The sequence below is a fragment of the Eurosta solidaginis genome, chromosome 3 (assembly GCF_040869045.1).
Source record: "Eurosta solidaginis isolate ZX-2024a chromosome 3, ASM4086904v1, whole genome shotgun sequence".
Lineage (NCBI taxonomy): Eukaryota > Metazoa > Arthropoda > Insecta > Diptera > Tephritidae > Eurosta > Eurosta solidaginis.
In genome coordinates, this window is record NC_090321.1 from 16,713,586 (window position 1) to 16,736,815 (window position 23,230).

The 23,230-nt window shown below is 34.7% G+C and overlaps 1 pseudogene; it reads right to left on the reverse strand.

The window, feature by feature from the left end:
• Positions 1–5,326: 5,326 nt before the first annotated feature.
• LOC137246256 (uncharacterized) lies at positions 5,327–22,317 on the reverse strand (annotated as a pseudogene).
• Between the last annotated feature and the right edge of the window lie 913 nt (positions 22,318–23,230).

A 23,230-nucleotide genomic window follows, 5' to 3' on the forward strand; every position in this document is an offset into this window, starting at 1 on the left:
AAAAGTATTTTATTTTCATGCAATATCTATTTACCAAATTCTATTCAAGTCGGTTGAGCTTTTTTGGCTTTTGGCATATTAACGCATGTATAAAGAAATAAATAGCACACCATTAGGCGATAACTCCTTTGGCAACTCTAAGGGCAACCTAAGTAATATGTTGATAGAAATATGTTTTTTTTTTAAATACGACCTAAAGTAATTTACCTCTGGTACCCAATTTTCATATTTCTTTAAACAAACTCAAACAGGTGGTAACCATTTAGACACCCTTAGCGGTGACTCTGGCAAAGATGATATCAAAATTTGAAACAATATCTGTTTACAAATTCTATTCAAACCTGTTGATCCTTTTTGGGATAGTAGCTGATATATAAAGCAATAGGTGATAGCTCTAGGTGGTAACCCCAACTACAAATAGTTTTGCTTTAGAAACGAACTAAAATATCTTATTTAATAATTTGGGTAAATTTAAATAACATGACATCAGAACGGATAAGGCGACAGCTGTTTCGATATTGAAGGGATTTACAAGGTATAATCGAAACAGCTGTCACCTTGTCCATACTGATGTCACGTTGTTTAAATTTTTCCCAAATTATTAAATAAATTATAAATTAAAAATTAAAAATTGCTTCAAATAAATGTTTGCATACAATTTAAGCAATAAGGGCAACCCCCGCTTAATTCATAAAATATCTTCTGATTGATACCACCATTGGCTTATGGTGTGTAATTTAAAAAAATTTAAATAGATGGCAACATTGTAGAAATATATTTGGTGGCAGCACATAAGGAGCAAATCCCAGATTATGACTTACTATTTCCATAGGTGGTAACCCTAACAGGCAACTCAACTTAAAAACATTTTTTGTTGTTCTCACATTGGCATATCGTAGTTTATTAAAAAACTTATTATTAAGTGGCAACATTGCAAAGCCATCCTTAGTGGTAAAACAAACCGGCTGATCAGCTTCGGAGATAGTCAATTAAAATACGTAAATGAATATGCAGAAGCGAGCAAAACAATAGCTGTAGCAATTTTTTTTCAAATACCATCAACTAAAATTTTTCCTTTTTTAAATTCGGTTGTTAAAAGAAGATATCTTAAATTTTGTAACTGCAACTCAAAAACATTTTCGTAAATAGATCGTTCAAAAGATATTAACGAAAGATCGAAAAAATTACCCCGGAGTGCTCCGAAACCGAGAGTGGGATCCATAGCATATTTGCCCAGAACACCTTTCTGCATTGGCGGCCTGTGGCCGCGCTTATAAAAATTACGTTGGGTGGGTCAAACACCGGTTGTGAGACCAAAACTATATCCGCGCAAAGCACTTATGTTCACGATTTTTTTTTGTGGGTAAAACAAAATCATCAAAATTACAAGAACCACATGAAAATTTTCAAAATTTTCTTTGCAAATATTTCTTGACAGACCCAAAATTGTTTACCTCCGCTTTCGGGTTCGAGATCCTGGATCCAAACCGCGTCTTATGATACCCCTCTTGATATTTTTGGACGTGTATTAAGAGTGTCATGCATTCGTATAGAAATACCAAATATATTACAGTTTGTTATATTTTTATTTTGAAAACAAAACCAAAATAAACAAGTAAGGAAGGCTAAGTTCTGGTGTAACCGAACATTACATACTCAGTTGAGAGCTATCGAGACAAAATAAGGGAAAACACCTCGTAGTAAAATGAACCTAGGGTAACCCTGGAATGTGTTTGTATGACACGTGTATCAAATGGAAGGTATTAAATAGTATTTTAAGAGGGAGTGGGCCATAGTTCTATAGATGGACGCCATTTAGGGATATCGCCATAACGGTGGACCAGGGCTGACACTAGAATTTGTTTGTACGATATGGGTATCAAACGAAAGGTGTTAATGAGTATTTTAAAAGGGAGTGGGCCTTAGTTCTTTATGTGGACGCCTTTTCGAGATATTGTCATAAAGGTGGACCAGGGGAGACTCTATAATGTGTTTGTACGATATGGGTATCAAATTAAAAGTATTAATGAGGGTTTTAAAAGGGAGTGGTGATAGTTGTATATGTGAAGGCATTTTCGAGATATCGACCAAAATGTGGACCAGGGTGACACAGAACTTCATCTGTCGGATACCGTTAATTTATTTATATATGTAATACCACGAACAGTTATCCTTCCAAGATTCCAAGGGCTTTTGATTTCGCCCTGCAAAACTTTTTCATTTTCTTATACTTTATATGGAAGGTGTCACACACATTTTACAAAGTTTTTGTCTAAAGTTATATTTTGCGTCAATAGACCAACCCAATTACCATGTTTCATCCCTTTTTTCGTATTTGGTATATTATTATGGCATTTTTTTCATTTTTAGTAATTTTCGATATCGAAAAGGTGGGCGTGGTCATAGTCGGCCTTAGTTCTTTATGTGGACGCCTTTTCGAGATATTGTCATAAAGGTGGACCAGGGGAGACTCTATAATGTGTTTGTACGATATGGGTATCAAATTAAAAGTATTAATGAGGGTTTTAAAAGGGAGTGGTGATAGTTGTATATGTGAAGGCATTTTCGAGATATCGACCAAAATGTGGACCAGGGTGACACAGAACTTCATCTGTCGGATACCGTTAATTTATTTATATATGTAATACCACGAACAGTTATCCTTCCAAGATTCCAAGGGCTTTTGATTTCGCCCTGCAAAACTTTTTCATTTTCTTATACTTTATATGGAAGGTGTCACACACATTTTACAAAGTTTTTGTCTAAAGTTATATTTTGCGTCAATAGACCAACCCAATTACCATGTTTCATCCCTTTTTTCGTATTTGGTATATTATTATGGCATTTTTTTCATTTTTAGTAATTTTCGATATCGAAAAGGTGGGCGTGGTCATAGTCGGATTTCGGCCATTTTTTACACCAATATAAAGTGCGTTCAGATAAGTGCGTGAACTGAGTTTAGTAAATATATATCAATTTTTGTGTTAACGGCCGAGCGGAAGGACAGACGGTCGACTGTGTATAAAAACTGGGCGTGGCTTCAACCGATTTCGCCCTTTTTCACAGAAAACAATTATCGTTCTAGAATCTAAGCCTCTGCCAAATTTCAAAATGATTGGTAATGTGTTGTTCGACATATGGCATTAAAAGTATCCTAGACAAATTAAATGAAAAAGGGCGGAGCCACGCCCATTTTGAAAATTTCTTTTATTTTTGTATTTTGTTGCACCATATCATTACTGGAGTTGAATTCTGACATAATTTACTTATATACTGTAAAGATATTAACTTTTCTTTTAAAAGTTGAATTAAAAAATTTTTTTTTTTAAAAAGTGGGCGTGGTTGTTCTCCGATTTTGCTAATTTTTATTAAGCAGACATATAGTAATAAGAGTAACGTTCCTGCCAAATTTCATCATGATATCTTCAACGACTGCCAAATTACAGCTTGCAAACTTCTAAATTACCTTCTTTTAAAAGTGGGCGGTGCCACGCCCATTGTCCAAAATTTTACTAATTTTCTATTCTGCGTCATAAGTTTAACTCCCTATCAAGTTTCATCGCTTAATCCGTATTTGGTAATGAATTATCGCACTTTTTCGATTTTTCGAAATTTTCGATATCGAAAAAATGGGCGTGGTTATTGTCCGATATCGTTCATTTTAAATAGCGATCTTGAATGAGTGTCCAGGAACCGACATACCAAATTTCATCAAGATACCTCAAAATTTACTCAAGTTATCGTGTTAACGGACAGACGGACGGACATGGCTCAATCAAATTTTGTTTCGATCCTGATGATTTTGATATATGGAAGTCTATATCTATCTCGATTCTTTTATACCTGTACAACCAACCGTTATCCAATCAAAGTTAATATACTCTGTGAGCTCTGCTCAACTGAGTATAAAAATGTGAGAGCAGTGAGAATTTTAAAATTTTTTTAAACGTCATTTCGGCTCTCATCGGTTTTACCTTGTAATATTTATATCATGGAATAAATATTTCCTATCGAAATTTAGATATACAATTATTTTATTATCTCACAATGAAAAATATTAATGACAAACTGAGCTTGAACTGCAGCGCCTCACCTATTCTTAAGCCATTCGATTTCATCGCATATGTCATCTGTCATCTGTGATCTGGATTATTCTTTTGAAAAAAAAAATAAAAAATTATATATATATAGGTGTATATGTATATAGGTAAAATTTTGTTAAAAAATATGCCTGCGAGATATCTTGATATATACGTAAGGCAAATTATAACCTATAACAACGAATTCCTCATTCACACCGGTTGTAATTGATTTCATATAAGCCCATATATATTCTGGTGCCGTGATTATCATATCCTCCTTACTGATGTATACAATTTTGTTTTTAGATGAAGTGCAGTTGTCCTTTATATCTGGTATGGTAACATTTATAAAAGTACCTACATGAACCACATACTTCACCGTTTGAGCGCGCTCACTTATAGCGTCGACGAAGAAACGCAAATTTTCTTGACGTAATTGACGCCACCATATTATATTTAAAATATATTTGAAATCATAAGCTCTAATTGCAGTGATTTGTCTTGTATTAAACTGTCGAATTGAAACTCGTTAATATTAAAAGGATATTTCAATGTTGTATACAATCTCTGAATTCAAACTGTAAGAGTGTAAATAAAAATATTCTTTTAATGACATTTGAACCATAAAAAAAAATAAATGTAAGGCGCGATAACCTCCGAAGAGATCTAAGGCCGAGCATTTGAACCATAGGATAGGATAAAATAAGCTTAACCTATAATGTTTAAGTTTACTTACCTTAGAAAATTGAAATATTTATTAAAGCCATTGAGATTTTGTTTGAGATTAAGAGATAACACATTACCATCATGAAGCTGTGATATACATATATCTGTATATATAAGTACGTAGATATGTGATATTATTCAAACATTTATTAAAAGACAAATCTAACAAGTAAGGAAGGCTAATTTCAGGTGTAACCGAACATAACATACTCAGCTGAGAGCTATGGAGACGAAATAAGGGAAAATCGCCATGTAAGAAAATGAAGCTAGGGTAACCCTGGAATGTGTTTGTATGACATGTGTATCAAATGGATGGTATTAAAGAATATTTTAAGAGGGCCATGGTTCTATAGGTGGACGCCTTTTCGAGATATCGCCATAAAGGTGCACCAGGGACGACTCTAGAATTTGTTTTAAAGATATGGGTATCAAATGAAAGGTGTTAAATTGCGTTCTGTTATATTTCGTTTCCTATACGCAAATTTGATTTCATGCACCCAGTATAAAAGTCATCTGTGTTGGTCGCTCATTATGCTTTTATTATAACACTTTCATATACATGTACATATGTAGGTATAACAGTTAAAAGTTGGTCTACTTATTTTTAGTCTCAAATTAGTTAACTAGTAGGTAGTTGACAAATAATGTAGAAAAAACCAGCCCTGACTATGTTTCGGCCATTGTCATACAAATGCGCTTAGCTTTTTTGAAAACCAAAAAAAAAAAAAAAAACAAATACAAATATCAGTGCATGTTAGCTTATTCTAAACAAACTTTTAGTTATGATGTTGTTTGCTTCAGCCAGGATTTCAGGAGCTGGGTATGTACTCTGGTATTGGAATTTCTTGTGCAGAAGTCGCAATTTCGTTGGCTTTAAAAGGAATATAATAAATTTTTTTTGCTACTTCCTCAGCGCTACAGCAGAAAGTGTAACCCAGCGACGGTAGATGTCTTAATCTAGCGAACATCCTATTTTTCAACCATTCGATTTCATCGCATATGTCAACTTCACAAAATTCGCTGTGATTTGGATTTTCTTTCTGTGAAAAAAAATTTTCAAAACATGGGATTAAAATTGCAAAAATATAGTGAATAAATTTGCGTGTCTTACATATGGAGAATTATGACCTATAATAACGAATTCCTCCTCCACACCTGGTGTTATTGATTTCAAATATGTCCATATATATCCTGGTGCCTTGATTATCATATCTTCATTAGCGATGGATACCACTTGGTTTTTAGATGAAGTGCAATTTTCTTGAGCAGTTGGTATAGCAACATTTCCAAAAGTGCCTACATTAACCACATACTTCACCGTTTGAGTGCGCTCGCTCAAGGCATCGAGGAAGAAATGCCAGTTTTCTTGACGCAGTTGACGCCACCACATTATATTAAAGACATACTTGAAGTCTTCAAGCTCCTTTTTTAGTGATTCATCCTGTATGATACTGTCGAATTCGAACTCATTTGCAGTGAAGGGCGATTTCGTAGATTGTGCAACTGCATTTTCAGAATTTCCACTTGATAACAAATAAATAAAATTTCATTTGGTATAAAAAATATATTCAGGCAACAAATTAGACCTGTGCAAACTATTTTACTTACTTTAAAAATTCAAAATATTTACTGAATCCATTAAGTTCTTGCTCGAGATTAAGAGATGATTCATTACCAACTTCAACCTTATTGTAGACCACCACTTTCTTTTCGTAAGTAACATAAGATGCAAATTTCAATTCGAGATGATCTAGATCATAGCAGACGGCAGATTTGATGACATCGCCAGTTTCCGGGAGTTTAAACCCGAATGCGTAGCTCGTAAAGTTTGGGCATTTTGGCAGCTTTTTTTGACTCATAAAGTCTTAAACTGGGGTAAACAGGACATAAAACTTGAACGTCTTCATACGATGTGCCTAAAATCTTCAATGAATTCGATTCACAAGTGAAAACTTCCGTATCCTGACGAGGTGAACTAATGTCAATCCTCTGTTTCATTTGTCTATTGCTATGTAACCATACATTCATTGAAACAACAAATACAAGATAAAAAATGTAAAATATTATACCCCTAATCATACTCATCATACCCATATTGATACTGCCTAGACGAACTTGTAGATAAAGCAGACACTGTTATTCCTCTACAATGGGCCCTTATAGTTTCTTCATCTTCCAAAGTCAATTTATTTGAGAGCGCTCTAAAAACTATAGTCTTAGATCCAAAGTCCATTGTAAATATCGGTGAATGACCTCTTATGGTAATTTGGCACGATAACACATAATTGCATCCTAAAAGTAAAGACACAATGAACACTAAGCTGGACATTCCGACTATTTTCACCACTTTAACACTTAGATCGAGAATAACTAGCGCGACAAGGGTTTGCTGCCTTTTATACGTTAATATTCAAGTAAATTTGTATGTAAATATGTATGCACATTAGGGCCGCACGAGTCTGCAAGGCAAATATCACCGCCAAAATTATAATTGCTTTAATTGGCACGAAAAAAAAATTATTCTACTACGTGCGTCCAAAATTCTGGTATACTTTTTACTATATAGAATTTTCCAATGGCGTGTGCTATTTAATAAAAAAACAGAGCTATGACATAATATAACCCTGTGGAAAAAAATGATCGATTCCTAAAAAAACCCAACTAATAGTTGACAATTTTACGGGACTCCGGAAAGTAAGTGACTGCTACAAAAATTCAGCTATTAACTGACTGTTAAGGCATGCAGCGTTCTCATGGCAACCATTGTAACTGAAAGCCCGTCACATAAGTAGCCTTTCATATAGATGCGTTTAACTCAATCTTATGCATTATGAGTAGACTGCACGTATTTTTATGGAGAGCGGTAGACTGAGCGAGACTGGTGCCATTTGACATGAAAAAGTAGCCAAATTTCAACTTTTGCTGCAGGCAAAGCATAAGAAGAAGAATTCGACATTTGCTTTGGCTAAGGGCGCTGACACACTTTGCAATTGAAATTATTTTTCCCACTTGTTGGTAACTTTTCTAACATTTTTAACAGCTAAAAACTGCAATTTGGCAAATGAATACGACACAAAGTATGTTAGCAAGTATATTTCTTGTATACTGAAAATGCTTATAACAGTGATTAGCAAAGTTTTGTACGCTGATTACATTCACGACGGCGGTGTAGCCGCCATATCTTTCATATTATTTTTACACATGTAACATGTGACATGTTCTTATGACTGTCGTTATTTTCGGCGCAACAGAGCAGCACGACAATCAATCACGAAAACCGTTGTAGCCAGATTAAACCTAATTCTATTTTTGGGAAGCGACAGTGAGTGGCGTCCTTTTTATTGTGTCAATAACAACTAAAATAGAAGTAAATAACAGATAATAAAAGCTAAAATCATCCTTTTGGGCGTTTTTAAAACATAATTAATTTTTTTTTCTAAATTTTTCTCTACTGTTTGCTGTAATTTATATTGGCGGCTGCCGCTTTCAAAGTAATCAAGAAGCCAATGCGTGGCTACGGTTGTCGTCAAGCTTTGCTTTATTGTGGCTGTGGTCTGTAGACGCCGTGTTGAATGTAATCAGTCCTATTGCGTTGAACTCATCTATATGAAAAACTACATTGTGTGTCGGTCATTACACTAGAATAGAAACCAAAATAAATTGTACGCCACTCTTGCGCTGATAGCTTCAAATGAGATATGCTCTAATGGAGAAAAAACGAATGACACGGTGCTGCCATTGGATTAAGTTGTATTGCTCTTGTAAAATAAGTTCTTATTCAATCAACTACTTTACAGTTGAGGCTCCTATTGAAATACCCTATAAATGCAAATTATAAACAAAAATATAGATTTGCGTTGTTGCGATAAGAGTAAACACTTTCGTGTCGCAGCCGCAGTTGTATAAGTTTTGTGCGGACCTATTATCTGTAAGTCTTATGTTTCAAACTAATTTAAGTCCTATGTATCTTTGGTATTTGTCTAGAATGGCATTCTATTGGTATTATGATAAATGAAATACCAACAGTATTTTTTTCTGTTTTTTAAAAATGTAAGTTTATGACCACTGTTTACCATAAGACGAGTCAAAACATTGGCCTAATGTCGTTCAAAGTTAAACATGCGAAACATTGTTTATCAAAGTATTACTTGCAGTGATTTTGTTTATAATCAAGAGTTTTCAGTTTATATTAAATTTTCTGATAATGCATCGAATTCGCATGCACATGTTGCAACTTTTTTGCACTTGTTTTAAACTGTATGAAAATATTTCTAAAAAGGGGATTTACCCGATATTTTTTAACGAATGTAATACAAAATTTTGTCCTCAACTATTCAGTCAAGCAGAACCTCAGAAAACTATTGCACCATATGAACCAATCAGGATTTCCACCTCTCAAGAAGGATATCGCAATAGATCTGATAAAACATTGAGTAAGTCAAACAATTTCGCATCAAAAGCACAAAATTCTCCTGTTGTTGTTGTTGCAGCTATAACGACACTCCCCGAAGGCCTTGTGGTGTTATCGATGGTGATGGTGCTTTGCCAGATGCAGATCCGGTACAAACACCATTAAGGTATAAGCCTGACTATCTCGGGAGTGATTTAGTATGACCGCATGAAACCTTACCGCCCTCCCAAACCCTAGATACATGAGGTGCTTAGAGCGCCAGAGCATCGGCTGTTAAAGAAAGAGGTTTCGCCGCGGGGATGTGAGGTTGACAATTGGGTTGGAGAAGCTATAAATTGCGCTACATAACCCCTTGAATTTTTTTGGTATTTTAGTCGCCTCCTACGACAGGCATACCCAACGTTGGTATATTCTAAGCCCTCTAACCCGCTGGGGGAGTTGCCTGGTTCGTAACAGTAGTTCCTTACTCTATCCACTTCATATCCTTCCTCACCCTATTACCATTTTCCCATTTTCCTGCTGCCCCCGGAATGATTTTATAAACTTTTCGCTAATTTCGCTTTCCTCGTCTGGCTTATTGTTTCTCGAAATATTAGCTTACCTGGCCTGCGGCCATATTTTTCGTATCACTCCCTCCTTAGCTTCATGAACTTTTGCGTGAACGTACGACCACCGAGAAAATAGCCACTTTTTAATAAAAATTTCAATTTAAATTAATATTTATTTAAAACTGAATTTATCATATAATAATAAAATCTAATATCTTTAGCCCTTTCAAATATTTTCCGCGGTTAGACCAATGGGAATTGTTTGAATGTACGCGCTACCTCTTCTGGAAGGCAACAAAACATAATACCAAAAGTGGACATCAAACGTGTAAGACCAAATTTGCTCTTTCTAAGCCAATCAATTTGATCGCAGATATCACGACAGAAAATCGCTGAACTTTTCAAGTGGTACTGCAAAAAAATGTAAGTTTTGAAAAATTTCCAAATTTATAAATTATACAAATCACAAACGTACATATGGCGAGTTGTAAGCAATAACAACAAACTCCTCATTCACATCATCTCTAAGCGATTTCAAATATGACCACACATAGGCTGGCGGCTTTACAGTAATAGCTCACCTCATAAACGAAAAGTAAGTGTTGAGGTTGACTAGTTTGGTTTTAAAATCAACCACTAATTGATTTGTACTCAACGCCGAATTGTTTACCTGAAATTTGAAAAAAAGAGAAAAACGGGTTTTTAATTAGACTGTGGCTGTTGTTGTTGTTGTTGTAGCGATAAGGTTTCTTCCCGAAGGCTTTGGGGAGTGTTATCGATGTGATGGTCCTTTGCCGGATGCAGATCCGGTACGCTCCGGTAACACGGCACCATTAAGTAGTACCGACCAACTCGGGAACATTAAACCGCCAGGCCATCCCTCCCTCCCCATCCCCAAGTTCCATGAGGAGCTTGCGGTCGCCAGAGCCTCGTCTGTTAGTGAAACAGGATTCGCCGCAGATTGGTGAGGTTGACAATTGGGTTTGGAGAAGCTATATATTGCGCTAGCAACCTGAAAGGTTTGCGCTACACAGCTCCTTGAATCTGGTATTTTAGTCGCCTCTTACGGCAGGCATACCTACAGCGGGTATATTCTGACCCTCTAACCCGCTGGGGGAGACGGTGCCTGAGGTGATTGGGCTTAGCTCCGCGTGATTTACCTTTGCCTCAGTAATTCGCCAGCTATGCGATATGCAAATACGAAATTAATTATTATATAAGTTAACACAGCAGTATGTATATCTTCACTTTAATTCATTACAAACATACATACATACATATATGCCCGTACAGCAGTGGCTGTACGCCGGCATTCAATTGCATTTTTGCATGCAAACATAAATATCATCACACAATGCTGCTGTGGCTAACTAAACACTTCGCTTAAATACGCTTTTGTCATACCGACACTTCGGGATATCCGAAGCAAAATCGTCAGTCAAGAAAACTTGAACAGTTGGTCGATAAAAAGTACTTAAGCGAGGTAGTTTCCTTAGAAGAGCGAGAATTATTAAAGTGGAAAAAGTGTTTAGTGAATAAAATTAAATAAAGTGTTTAACTAAAACAAAGTGTTTCATTTGTGAAGCGGTTTCCAGGCACCAACCAAAGAGATCAAAAATTTCGATCCAAAGAGATCAAAAACTTGTGCCCTGGAAACAGCATTTACTAACTGGCGCCCAACGTGGGGCTTTCGTCACCCAATAAAAAAAACCTTTTTGCCTGCGCTTTACAACAAACAATACATGTGTAAAAAAAAAATATTTTGCGCTTTATAAACGGCCAACAACAACAAATTTTACGTGTGTGCCGCCCAAAAAGTTTACGCTTTATAAACATTAATTGTGTGCAAAAGAATATATAGTTGCACTTTATAACAAACAGTACGTGTGTAAAAAAATAGTTTGCGCTTTATAAAAATTGACGGCCAACAAGAACAATACGTGTGTGCCGAAAAATGAAAAATAGTTTGCGCTTTACAACAAACAATACATGTGTGAACAAATTGACATATTTTGCGCTTTATAAACGGCCAACAACAACAAGTTTTACCTGTGTACCGCCCAAAAATAGTTTACGCTTTATAATTGTGTGCAAAAACATATAGTTGCACTTTATAACAAACATTACTTGCGTGCCAAATTTTTTTGCGCTTTATAAAATTAAGCGGCCAACAACAACAAACAATACTTGTGTGCCGCCCAAAAAATTAGCTTAACATTAACTATGTGCAAAAAATTATATAATTTGCGACTACCAACAACAAACATTACATGTGTGGAAAAAATAGTTTGCGGCTAACAACAACAAACATTACTTACAAAAAATATAACGCGCCCTATAAAACAAACGTTATGTGAGGTGTAGTAGCTCAAACACTCGAGCCCAATAAATCCTTTGCGGAATGTTGCGAAATATAAACTTTTTACAAGCAAAAAGCATGTGCTAAAATCTGAATGTCAAATTATTCACTATAAAGTGAATAAGTGCATCACAAAGTAGTATTATAAACTAAGCCATTTTAAACACGTGGAGACGAGATTGTTCGTAAACACAAATATATGAACAAGCGTGGAAAACCAACAACACTCAGTTCAACAATATTAAAAAAGAAATTTTTTTTTTTAAATACACAACCATCTTTAACCAAAAAGTGCATAAGCATATCAGAATATTTGAAAATTAAATACACCACGAGTGTAAAATCATCTTTAACCAAAAGCATATCAGAACCCGTGGAAATTCGATCTGCCGGAGCATTGAAAAAACAGAGCAAGGGAACAACTTACAGCATAATATATAGAAGATCCAGCGAATCGCAAGTTACCTAAAAGACAGTGCTACTATTTTCGGCGTCTGGTAAGAATACGACATTTACATTTTTTTTTTTTGGGTTTTTCAATGTCTATGTCTAAATTGTGCAATTAATCAATATAATTTTGTTGAGTGTAAACAATCGTTTATAGAAACAATATTTAGAGACTAACGAGGGCGGTGGTAAATAATTTTTATTTATTTATTTTTTTCCAATTAAATAAAATATTAAGCGAGTTAATTTGGTAAACATGGATCGCAACGCAGTGTTATCTCTAGTAGAATCGGTGGTCGAAGTCGCCAAGACCGAATTAGATAATAAAATTACACAAATTACTAGAGCTTTTGAAAACTTGTCTCCCTCACAAGAGGATCGTTATCCACCTGTCACAATAGTCCCTGGTGTGCAAAACACACATACAGATCTTAATCTTATTAAATCGGTGCCAGAGTTTAATGGCAACATAAGGGAATACCCAGCATGGAGGGCAGCAGCGAAATTTGCAACAAATTTTTACGTCGAAGGGTCCGAGGCATACTACGTTGCCATTGGAATTCTTCGTAACAAAATTACGCAGGCCGCGAATGAAAACTTGAGTTCATTCAGCACACCCCTAAATTTTCACGCAATAATTTTCAGACTGGACCAACTGTATGCTGACAAGCGACCTCTCTACATTTTAGAAAACGAACTAAATACTCTGCGACAGGGACGTATGACCATAGATGAATATTATTCCGCAGTAGACAAACAATTGACTTTAATAATTAATAAAAATATCATGACACATAGCGGTAACGAAACATTGACCTCAGCATTTAACAAACGAGCTAGGGACAACGCCCTTCGCGTTTTCATATCTGGTTTGAGACGCCCACTTTGCGATACTTTATTTTCCTCAAATCCACCGGATTTGCCGTCTGCACTTGCTATAGCGCAAGAGCTGCAACACAACCGAGCAAGGTATGATTTCGCGCAAACGTACGCCTTAGCTAGTCGATACAATAATAACCCAACTATATCCAGTACGCAGCCTCCAAGCTTTAACAATCACGCACAACCGCCGCGGACTTCTCAATCCAAACCAACGCCAATGGATGTGGATCCCGGAAGCTCCCAGTTTAGGAAACATACTGATCTTAAAAACAAACCATCAAACCAATTTAGCCAACAACAGCGCGGAAACAACTCGAACCAAGCCCAACTTCGTACGGAGCAACTTGGTTACGCGCAACAACAACAACCAAGTAATAATCCTAAAAGAACGTATACCGGCAATAATTCTACGCAACTACCATACAATAAAATACAGCGAATAAATACAATGGAAAACGAGTCATATTACTCCGAAAACTTTGAAACCCAATCAGTGGAGGAAGTTAATTTTTTAGAGTAAATTCGAACTTGCCAATTTTTAAAACGTACCATCTCGGATGGGCGAGTTCTTCAATTTCTCATAGATACAGGCACTTCTAAAAATTATGTTAAAAAACTCGATTTCTTTAAAGGTATATCAAAATTAGATAAACCATTTCAAGTCAGGTATATAAACGGTCTGAATAAAGTAGATGAAAAATGTCAGGTTTTTATACTGGGAGAAACAGCTACCTTTTATATTTTACCCCAACTAAAGAGTTTCGATGGCATCATCGGCTATGATTTTTTAAGAGCAATTGAAGCCCGACTAGATATTAAGGATAGCCTTCTTTTCCACAAAAAAGGAAAAGAAAGTTTTTATCATTTTCACTGCCAAGAGGTAAATACTATCATACCCATTAATAGAGACATATGTAGTAATATTCAAGAACTGATTAAATGCAACTCAAAGGCATTTGCGTCGCCAGATAGAGCTCTCCCTTTCAACACGCGAGTAATTGCAACCATTGAAACAACAACAGATGCACCCATCTACTCGCGAAGCTATCCATATCCTATGTCTGTAGCAGGTTTTGTTAACAAGGAGGTATCAGATTTACTCAGAGACGGCATAATCCAAAAATCTTACTCGTCGTATAATTCACCAATACACATAGTTACAAAAAAGGGGTTGGATGATGAAGGCAACCAGCGTTTAAGAATGGTGATCGATTTTAGAAAACTAAACGAAAAGACGTCTTCTGATAAATACCCTATTCCAGACACTTCAATAATACTTGCGAATCTGGGAAAATCAAACATCTTTACCACACTTGACCTTAAGTCAGGTTTTCACCAGATTCTTCTCGCGGAAAAAGATAGACCCAAAACTGCATTTAGCGTAAACAATGGGAAATACGAATTTTGCCGACTACCCTTTGGGCTTAAGAACGCCCCTAGTATTTTCCAGAGGGCGATCGATGACGTATTAAGGGAGCACATTGGCAAAATATGCCACGTTTACGTGGATGACATAATTGTCTTTTCCCCTGATGAAAAATCGCATTTCGAACACGTTGACTTAATATTGAAAAAAATAGGGGAAGCAGGCATGCGCGTCTCACTAGACAAATCAAAATTTTTTGAAAAAGAAGTTGAGTTTCTTGGGTTTGTGGTATCAGGAAAGGGAATTAGTACATGCCCGGACAAAATTGAGGCAATATCAAATTACCAGGAGCCTAAATCCCTTAGAGCATTGCGTTCCTTCCTTGGTCTTTCTGGCTATTACAGAAGGTTTATTAAGAACTACGCTCAAATATCCAAACCTCTTACAAGATACTTGAGAGGTGAAAACGGTCATGTTAAAAGCAAACACTCGAAAAATATTCCAATCTCCTTCGATAACGATGCAAAGCAAGCCTTTAAAAAACTAAAAAATGTCTTATCATCCGAAGATGTCCTTCTGCAACACCCGGATTATTCCAAACCCTTCGAAATTACAACAGACGCTTCATCCGTGGCTTTAGGTGCTGTGCTATCACAAGGCGGCAAGCCAATAACAATGGTTTCTCGAACACTCTCCAAAAGTGAAGAAAATTACGCTACTAATGAGCGGGAATTACTTGCGATAGTATGGGCTTTCCAAAAACTAAGACACTATCTTTATGGTGTAAAAAATATTCACGTTTTTACAGACCACCAGCCGTTAACATTCGCAATATCCGAAAAAAATCCGAACTCGAAGCTGAAGCGATGGACTGCTTTTATCGATTCCTACTCCCCTAAGTATTTTTACAAACCGGGAAAAGAAAACGTAGTGGCCGATGCCTTGTCGCGGCAATACATACACAATTTTTCTGAAGACACAGTACATAGTGAAATTTCTTCTAGTGACGTCATAAAAACAATAAATCATCCAATTAACCAGTTTAAAACTCAAATTTTACTTTCTCAATCTAACTTTAATAGCAAAAATACAAAAATTATATTTCAAAAGTTTCTCCGCCATACAATAAGATTCAGTTCACCAGAATACCTGCTACAATCACTTCGTAGTTGTATAAACCCAGACGGTGTAAACGGAATTTTCTGCGAGCTCGAAACACTAGCGAAAATACAATCGCTTATATTATCTAACTTTCCAGGCATAAAATTTTTGCACACAGAAAAATTTGTGATTGACCTTGTTAATAAGGATGACCAAATAGAGACTGCAACTACCGAGCACAATAGAGCACACCGGTCAATACATGAAAACTATAAACAAATCACCAATGAATATTACTTTCCAGAAATTAAGAAAACCCTAACGACTATATCGAAAAATTGCAAAATTTGTCTCGAAAATAAATATAAAAGGCATCCGCCTAAGGCGAATTTAGGGAAAACACCTATTCCAGAATACCCAGGCGAAATCCTACATATCGACATATTTTCAGTTAACAAAGAACACTTTCTGACCTGCATTTGTAAATTTTCAAAATTTGCCATAACAATTCCGATACAATCAAGATCAACCATAGACATAAAAAATTCGTTACTAATTTTACTTAACAAGTTTAAAAACACTAAAATTTTAGTATCAGACAATGAAAAGTCCTTCCAATCAAACACAATATCTAATATGCTCAGAGATTATTTTAAAATAGAACAGTTTTTCATACCGCCTTTGCACAGCAGGAGCAACGGACAGGTGGAACGTTTTCACTCCACCGTAACAGAGATAGCACGTTGCATAAAATCCGAACAAAACATATCAGACATTACTGAACTTATGCTTCTTGCAACCTATAAATACAACAACTCAATACATTCCACTGTTGAAGCCAAACCAATAGATATAATTAATACTTTTTCAGAACTTCACCTAAACCAAATCAAATCAAAACTAATCTCCGCCCAAGACAAAGTTCTAAAACGCTTTGGCAATAATAATCGAGTTTTCAATGAAGGTGACATAGTTTTTGTTCGACGTAATAAACGGTTGGGTACAAAACTAAACAAAATTTATATTCAGGCTACCGTCCAAAAAGATTTAGGTACGACCGTAATGATAAACGGTAAAAAAATTCACAAGGACAACATTAGATAATAATGCAAATACGTATTAACTTTTGATAAAATCAACATGTAAAAAAAAAAAAAAAAAACACTAAATATAAATAATTGTAAAACTAAGAATTTTTTTATATAAGACCACAAAAATTTACATTACTATTAATGTCATATACTTTTGCCTAAAACAAATACATATAATGTATAGGCGTCAATCAAAAAAGTTAATTAAAATTTAATCCAAATTGATTAATTAAATTTTTTTTTATATTCACGTGATAACATTAAAACGCGAAAATTTTGCATGCCATTTACAAAAAGTTTATAATGAACTTTTGCCTGAAACAAATACATATAATGTATAGGCACCAATAAAAAATTTTTTTGTTAAAATTCAATTCAAATGAATTCATAAATTTTTTTTAATATTCAAGAAAATTTTTCATGCCATTTACAAAAAATTTATAATGAACTTTTGCCTAAAACAAATACATATAATGTATAGGCGTTATTCTAAAAAAATAATTACAGCCAAAAACTTTATAATTTAAGTTAACCAAAAAATTTTTTTAAGTATCTTTGCCGAAAGCAAATACATATAATGTAAGTGTAGACGCTAGTCTTACAACAATTTCATAATACTCAAACAAATTCAAGAAATTTATCTAACTTTAGTATAAAAAAAAAAAAAAAAAAACTTTTACAACACAGAATCTATAAATTTATGAATATAGCCTTTTCTTGCAACTTACAAATGATAATTGTAAACATAGTTTAAGCATATCTATGCATCTCTTATATTTGCATAAGCTTTTCTATACAAAGAACAATACAACTTTTTTACAACGTACATAGTTATAAGAAACAAATAGAATTCCTATTTTAGGTTTATTAGAGTCTGTCGGATCGAGGACGATCCGAGATTAAGAGGGGGAGGAGTTAACACAGCAGTATGTATATCTTCACTTTAATTCATTACAAACATACATACATACATATATGCCCGTACAGCAGTGGCTGTACGCCGGCATTCAATTGCATTTTTGCATGCAAACATAAATATCATCACACAATGCTGCTGTGGCTAACTAAACACTTCGCTTAAATACGCCTTTGTCATACCGACACTTCGGGATAACCGAAGCAAAATCGTCAGTCAAGAAAACTTGAACAGTTGGTCGATAAAAAGTACTTAAGCGAGGTAGTTTCCTTAGAAGAGCGAGAATTATTAAAGTGGAAAAAGTGTTTAGTGAATAAAATTAAATAAAGTGTTTAACTAAAACAAAGTGTTTCATTTGTGAAGCGGTTTCCAGGCACCAACCAAAGAGATCAAAAATTTCGATCCAAAGAGATCAAAAACTTGTGCCCTGGAAACAGCATTTACTAACTTATATAGGTTAGGTGACAGCCCTACTCAGAAGGATTTTTAGAGAAAATCTATATGAAATGTTCAATATCCTAAAGAGCAGGACCTAGGTAGGTGCGCTTAGCTGAGGCATACCTAGGTGATAACTCTACTTGAAAATATTCCTATATAAAATCTTTTGCGTTTGATATTCATTTCGTCACAACTGAGAAAATTTGTTACATATATTCAAAGAGGTGTCAACCTTGTATAGATTTTCTAAGAGCTAAGTGAAAGAGCTTCGAATAAATCATATTATGAGTTATATAAAATTTCATACAAATGGAGCTTAGCAGCTTTCGATATAGTAGCGGACAAAAATATATATATATATATATAATAATGAAAGAATGTATATAGTAGGGTTAGGTGGTAACCCTAATTAAAAATATTTCTATGTAAGTACTGTATATGGTTGGTGGATATTCATATTGACGTATCTCGCTTATTTTCCCAATTTCAAATCCGGAGTTGGAACACCTACACAAAAAGTCTTAAAATATAATACACTATCTACATATGTATTAAATTTCATCCAAATCGGTATATAAGCTTCGGAGACAGTAGTAGATAGACAAAGAGTATATAATATATATGTACTATATTATATATACTATATATAATAGTATAAGGTGACAACCCATAAAGTATTTCTTTACTTCGGCGTAAAATAAGTTTGAAACCAACATTGTGAAATTTAATAAAGTTTAAAAAAGTTTAAATCGGTGGCAACCTCCTAAAGGTATCTTCCTCAGTGGCTGCACCTTAATAAAAATTTTGGTATTGTCAAGCAATAGCTATTTACCTAATTATATTCAATTCGGATGAGTTTTTTGGCATATTATCGCATTTGTAAAGAAATAAATAACACACCGTTAGGTGGCAACTCACTTAGAAATACTTTTTTTGAAGTACGACTGAAAAGATTGGAACATACCGCTTAATTTAACAAAAATTCAAACTTGTAAAAGGTCTCTAGTTTCGCAAGTAGAAAGTTTCAAAATGTGATACTCTTTTTGTGTAAAACATTTATTTAATTACTTCTCAGATAGCAGCGGATATTTAAATAAAAATAAATACAAAAGATTATTTGGTAACTCTAGGGGCAACCTAAGTAATATGTTGATAGAAATATGTTTTTTTATACTCAGTTGAGCAGAGCTCACAGAGTATATTAACTTTGATTGGATAACGGTTGGTTGTACAGGTATAACGGAATCGAGATAGATATAGACTTCCATATATCAAAATCATCAGTATCGAAAAAAAATTCGATTGAGTTATGTCCGTCCGTCTGTCCGTTAACACGATAACTTGAGTAAATTTTGAGGTATCTTGATGAAATTTGGTATGTAGGTTCCTGGGCACTCATCTCAGATCGCTGTTTAAAATGAACGATATCGGACAATAACCACGCCCACTTTTTCGATATCGAAAATTTCGAAAAATCGAAAAAGTGCGATAATTCATTACCAAATAAGGATTAAGAGATGAAACTTGGTAGGTGAGTTGAACTTATGACTCAGAATAGAAAATTAGTAAAATTTTGGACAATGGGCGTGTCACCGCCCACTTTTAAAAGAAGGTAATTTAGAAGTTTTGCAAGTCGTTGAAGATATCATTATGAAATTTGGCAGGAACGTTACTCCTATTACTATATGTACACTTAATAAAAATTAGCGAAATCGGAGAACGACCAGGCCCACTTTTTAAAAAAATTATGCCAACATTAAATTCCAGTAATGATATGGTGCAACAAAATACAAAAATTAAAGAAAATTTCAAAATGGGCGCGGCTTCGCCCTTTTGCATTTAATTTGTCTAAGATACTTTTAATGCCATAAGTCGAACACAAATTTACCAATCCTTGTAAAATTTGGTAGAGGCTTAGATTCTATGACGATGACAGTTTTCTGTGTCTGTCCTTCCGTTATTATTTATATTTATAATTTATTTAATAATTTGGGAAAAATTTAAATAACGCGACATCAGGACGAACAAGGCGACAGCTGTTTCGATATTGAAGAGATTTACAAGGTATAATCGAAACAGCTGTCACCTTGTCCGTCCTGATGTCCCGTTGTTTAAATTTTTCCCAAATTATTAAATAAATTATAAATTAAAAATTGCTTCAAATAAATGTTTTCATGCAATTAAAGCAATAATTCATAAAATATCTTCTGCTTGATACCGCCATTGGCTTATGTTGTGTAATTTAAAAAAATTTAAATAGATGGCAACATTGTACAAATATATTTGGTGGCAGCACATAAGGAGAAAACCCCAGTTTATGACTTACTATTTCTATAGGTGGTAACCCTAACAGGCAACTCAACTTAAAAACATTTTTTGTTGTTCTAACATTGGCATATCGTAGTTTATTAAAAACACTATTATTAAGTGGTAACATTGAAAAGCCATCCTTAGTGGTAAAACAAATCGATTGATCAGCTTCCGAGATAGTCAATTAAAATACGTAAATGAATATGCAGAAGCGAGCAAAACAATAGCTGTAGCAATTTTTTTTTTTCAAATACCATCAACTAAAATTGTTCCTTTTTTAAATTCGGGTTTTAAGAGAAGATATCTTAAATTTTGTAACTGCAAATCAAAAACATTTTCGTAAATACTAAAAAATAAATTTTACAAAAATTTTCAATTTTTTTTTGGAGTTCTCTGGATTTTTTTGGTTTGCAGTTTTGTAGCCCAAACAATTTTGGTCTGAGAAATTTCACGCTATTGATTTCTCAAAGCTCGCATTGATTTTTGATAATTTTTTCTGAAGGGTGTTTCAAACTTTTTTCATATAAAAAATTATGTTCACACTTTATATGTAGGTACATATGTACATATGTATATTTAAAACGACTTTCAAACAAAATTCTCAAAAGACAATGAAAATTTCGAGAGAGCGCTAATTTGTGCCTTGTTAGACTTATATTGATTGGCTACAAAGCTGCATACTCAAAAAAAAATTCAGAGAACTCCAAATAAAAAGTTCGAAATTTCTGTAAAATTTTCTCGAATTTTCAAAAACCTTTTTAAGATCGTTTTGCATAGTTTCTATTATAAAATTCATAGAAGTTTTTTTTTAAATTATCGATAGCAAAAAAAAATTTTTAATTAAAATTTTATTGAATATAATAAAAATTGGCACTGTTTTTTCTGCTGTTCGCTGCTGCAAGCTTTTCTCGTTCAAAATTATAATCTTAGCACGCTAATACAACTCACCTGAATTATATTATTATATTGCGGTCGATAAGCCAAGTAGTTGACATATTTAAGCGCTAGTGTATCCAGATCATAACACATACCAGCCGATATGATGTCTTTAACATTCGACCCATCGCATAGTTCATGTATTGATTACATTTCGGCAATTTCGTGCCACTTTCGTACAGCGTTTGCTTCCATGGATTTTGACAGCTAATAAAAACGGAATTAACAGTGGAGTCCTTATAAACGCTTACATTCGCATTACGATAATGTATGCGATTGCCTTTGTAACATTTAAATTGTTTACTACCGCCAGCGATAATATTTTGTGTGGCACTGTTCAATTTAGTTTGAATACTAAGGAACATTTAAATGGTTGAAGTAATGTAACACAGAAACTTATTATAATATATATGAAAATACTACTCACTTGACGCCATTTAGACAATGTACCTCCAACTCATCCGTTTCATTCATCTTGATCGCGCCCTCCTCTTGGGCATACATAATGCGATTGACATTATCTGATTTCATTATGATTGGTAAATTGCCATGGACATTAAGTAAACATGCGGCACTTACACCGCTTATACTGCTAATAATGAACATCAGAGCAACGCTCATAATTACGCTGCATCGGCGTTTTAGCAGCATTTCTCTGTTGCAGTTTTCGGTGACAGCGTTAGACTATCAAAATGGTGCTACTAGTTTCAATTTAAGATTTTTGCAGCTTTTTATATCTCTTATTGAGCCTACTCTCGTTTGCTATTCTACTTTTGAACAGTTGTTTTAGACATCGATTAGCATTAACTTAGATCTGCTTTAATTGTGAATAACCGATAAAACATTCAATGGAAAAACATCTGTTCGAGAGAATTCAATTCGTTATTGTCAGCTGCTGATTCGAATTTTTTATTGATTTGGCATATATAAAGGACTCATTATACTTGCCGTTTTTAAAGGTGGTAAGCAACAAGAAGAGAATATCACCTCCTCAGTACTTTTTACTCCAGTCAACGGCTTTTGAGTGGTAGGCTGTCACATTTTCATAAACACTTCAATTATCCTTTTTTAATCCCTATGATAAAGTCAAAGTCCACTGCTTTAAGTTTAGCTTTGCGCGCATTTTAATAGTGATATGTATGATCAAATCCAGCGAAGAATCAATCTTGCCAATAAATGCTACTTTGGACTAGGTAGGCAATTGAAAAGTAAAGTCCTCTCTCGGCGAACGAAAATCATACTCTACAAGTCACTTATCGTACCCGTCCTGCTATATGGGGCAGAAGCATGGACCATGACAACAGCAGATGAAGCGGCTTTGGGAGTGTTCGAGAGAAAAGTTCTTCGAAAGATTTATGGACCTCTACGCGTTGGCGATGGCGAGTACCGAAGAAGATTTAATGATGAGCTGTACGAGCTATACGCAGATATCAACATAGTCCAGCGAATTAAAACGCAGCGGCTGCGCTGGCTAGGCCATGTTATGCGAATGAAAGATGATGCTCCGGCCAAGAAAGTGTTTCTATCGGAACCCGCCTATGGAAGCAGAGGTAGAGGGCGGCCCCCACTCCGTTGGAAGGACCAGGTGGAAAACGATTTAAACTCCCTTGGTGTGAC